Source organism: Medicago sativa, chromosome 6 (genome assembly GCF_051527215.1).
Source record: "Medicago sativa cultivar Bolivia chromosome 6, Bolivia_mono, whole genome shotgun sequence".
NCBI classification, from domain to species: Eukaryota; Viridiplantae; Streptophyta; class Magnoliopsida; order Fabales; family Fabaceae; genus Medicago; species Medicago sativa.
Genome location: NC_140754.1, coordinates 15,808,444 through 15,812,458, shown reverse-complemented (window position 1 = coordinate 15,812,458; position 4,015 = coordinate 15,808,444). Strand labels below are relative to the sequence as shown.

The 4,015-nt window shown below is 30.9% G+C and overlaps 1 pseudogene; it reads right to left on the bottom strand.

Annotated features, from left to right (window-relative positions):
• Positions 1-2,935: 2,935 nt before the first annotated feature.
• Positions 2,936-3,642, bottom strand: LOC146913204 (uncharacterized; annotated as a pseudogene).
• Positions 3,643-4,015: the final 373 nt, after the last annotated feature.

The window sequence follows — 4,015 nt, the reverse complement described above, 5'->3', positions numbered from 1 at the left end:
TTTACAACTTCGATGTTCTCAACATACCTCGGCTTTCGATTTTTCTTTCCTTTGTATCATTGGAAATTACTTCCAATGTGACAGTTTATGAATACCACTCACAGTAACCATTAATTATTGAAAGTCAAAATAATCATAATATAACTATGGTTTATACAATATGTTTGATTAATTACTACAAGTAAATAATTATAGTACATTAAGTATATTTGATTAATTATTGCAAGTCAAAATGATAATAATTGTACGTACATAATATTTGAATAGACGTACATGAAGACAAATTTTATCACATTTTCACTCAAATAACAAAAATGTTCCTAAACACATACAAACTTCTATAAATTTCTAAGTGTCTTTTTGTAGCTAGCGAAGCGCTGCACCTTTGTTGGTAGCAAATCTGTAAAACTTACAAAAGGTGTAATAAGAACAAAAACATTATTGTATGAATAAAAGCATATCCTATGACCATTGCTTCCATTCCAATACACCCCTTTAGTTGCGGAACAAGATCATAACCAAAGACAGCGATCAAGAACATTATGACAACCGTGTTTATGAAAACTTTATCATCATAACTAGACGTAATAATCCTTCACAAGTCAGTAAAACAAATGCAGTCGATGTGATAAATACATCACGTAAAAACTTGAGTTGATAGCGTTTGAAAATAGAGGGAATTTGAGAGTGAAAATATGAAGGAAGATCAGCGGTTGAATTTTGGGGGTTTTGAAATAAAGTAGACATGTATCATCGCAGATCATTATCAAGTAAATTGATTTCCTTCATTGCGTGATCAATACTTCTGATTTTTTTTAAGACTCCACTTTTTACAATAAGCTGTAGAAAAGGTATTCCTCATAATAAGTGTCAATGACACCAAATGCGGTTGTTGTCGTTTTTATCCACTCACAACTAATGATGTGTTACACCACTTGAGTTTTTAGCTTTCTTGAACATTAGAGGCAAAATGCTTTCTATCTCCTACAAAGAACAACAACAACTTATCAATTACATTAAACTACTTTCTTCAACAAATTGCTTCAAATTTTGTATTTTTGACAAAAAAAATGACTTTAGAAAAAATAACACACATGGCATGTTAAAATCATAATAGGTCTATGTTAAATTAAAGCTAATGATTTGAACCAATCGGTGTAGACACAAGCACAGATAGAATCCATTGATAAAAGATAATACAAATTTTACATTATTGACTGTTAATTTTTAAATGTCTAAGTTTTTATTATTTCAAGAAGATTAGAAGAAGGGGTAATCTTTATATTACTTTAAACATCAAAGCTCTCCTTGCATTTTAACAACCCTATTTGATTATCACTCAAAAAGTGAAGAATGATTTAGCTCTGCTGCTAGGTGTAGTAAGTTGTTTCCAAACATATCAGTTGCAGTTACAAACTTTTTTCTACCTTCAATCTCATATATGATATCAAAAACTTCTTTTGTTTTTATTTGTAACCCATAAAAGGTCTGGGTTAGCTTTACCCATCAACTCCATATATTCCAATATCCCATTTTGAGATGCTTTAAACATTGCATGTTGAACTGGCAAATCGTAAAGTTTTGATTGAGAGTTTTTTTTTTAAATTCTTTCACAAAAAAATTTAAGAATCTCAATTGCAAGGTGATGATTCACCTTCTTTTTATAGATTTTTTCATTACCTGAGAAAGGTTGAACATAAGACAAATGAAAATTTAGAGGAGCAACTTGATGATAAAACAAATTTGGGTAAAAAAAAAACAATTTATATTACACACATCAGGTATTTTGATTAAAAAAACTAGTAACTACATCACACGTACGAGAATTCACCAACTTGTGCATTACACCTTGAAAGTTTTAATCAAATATATATATATATATATATATATGAGGACTGCTAACTTAAACCCACCTAAAAACACTAAGGTGCAAGTTAGCAAGTTAACCCACCGAAAATCATTAAGGTGCAAGTTAGCAACCTACACCCACTTGATATTTACACTTATTTTTATAACTTTTAACAAATAATTTGCACCCACCTCATTAATTTACACTCACTTTCATCATTCCAAATATTATTTCGTTAAAAGTTTGTCTCACCATATACTAAAAAACATGTAATTTTTTTGTTGAATTTGTTAAGATGGTTCTAATTATGTGTATTCATGATAATGCTTCAGTACCCTTTTGTATTTTATAATTGGACAAACTTTAACACCATTACGAATTAAAAAAAAAAACTAAAATTATTCACCAATATAAAAATTAAGCCCCTAGTTTAGCATATATAAGCTTAAGCAACATACTGCGAAAAAAAACATGTTTAAAAGTTTATTATTAATTTGTTAAAATAATCCACCTTAAAGCTTCGCCGAGAAGCAAACAATACAGTCTCTTCAATATATATTACACACATATTAGTAAACATTATAAGCATACAAGTGAGTTAACACCTTGTCTTAAACACTCATTTTTCATCAAATGTTAGATTTCTAATTCACCTCACATTGCCACAACATTAGTATCAATTAAAAATATTTTATTATAATTCAATATATTTATTTTAGAGGGGTTAATAACTACTTTGAAACGTACCTTTTACCACATTTGATTATGTCTCTCCATCATGAGATTCGATGGTTATGGATTTTCCTTCAATGTCTATTTGCATTGGCATGACCAAAGCTATAACAAAAATATATTAGACAAGTATTTCTCCAATAAATTAAAGAAAGTACTGTATTATTTTTTTTCTTCTAAACATCAAAAGTTCAACTGCAAGCAACAGAAATCCATACAAAAGCAGGTTTAAATAGTTAGACACAAATCACCAAAAAAAAAAGTTGGGCACAACTTTCAGGTCAAGGACATTAGGTGTCAAGTTTGTGATATGATACAAAAAAATAAGTTACGCAGCATTAACTTTTTCCTTCATCAGCCTTCAATTCTCTTTCTTTTACCGACAAAAGCTGAAAATGCATTGTCAATTTCTTGATTCAAGGAAATAACGACAGCTTCAGTTGTTTTTGCCACATCAGATAGCTTTTGATCAACAATATCCTTCATTTTCTCCACTAGTTCAGTCAAGACAACATTCTTTTCTCTTTCCTCTTCAGCTTTGCCAAGAGCATTTTCCAATAGTGTTTTTAGATGTTTATTTTCGTTAGTTAATGCTTTAAGCTTCTCTTGGGAATCAATGTACATGCTGCGATAACCGAGTGCCATCGGTGGGGATTCAAATAAGCCAGCATTTCCATCAATCTTGGCTTTCAACACTTCTACGATCTTATACAAATATTCGATTTTCTATAACGCATAATCAACTTTTACATCCGCACTCTTTTCACTTACATTTCCAGACGTAACATTTTTCTCATGTGGCAATACTTGCACTGGTTCAGTTTGAACATCTGTTGGATTTGGCTGTGGCAATACTTGGTCAATCTGTGCATCCTCTTCATCATGTTCACTATCACTAACAGTGATATAGACAATGGATTTCCATGCTTCGAGTTGGTGGAGTTAATGCGTGCAGAACGCCTCAAAGGTTGTTGTTCAGATCTCTCATGAGGAAGTGTATTAGCATTAGTCAACAAGAGAACCACGTCTTTGTTCTTGGAAGGTTTAGTTCTTCGGACCATGGTGCAGGAGAGGAAGGTGAAGAGCAGAGGAAAAAACAAAGTGCAACCCTCAGTAGTCACTCGTAAAGAAAGTAATGTATTATTATTTGTTGTTGAAATTGAAAAAAATATGTACCTTTATAAACAATCAGTTGAAACATATTAAGTTGTGTTTTTCTGCAGCAACATATGAACCATAATTAAGTGCAAGCAATTGATATTCAAACTAAATGAAAAAATAATGCATAATCAATGAAAATGATTTAAAGTAAACCTTACCAAAGATTTCTGCATGGATGCACAACGTTAGAAGCTTGTCTGCATAATAAGAATCACTAGAAAACAAGTAGTTCCAATTCATCTTAAGGAAGAGATATTTAGTGAGTTTTTTATG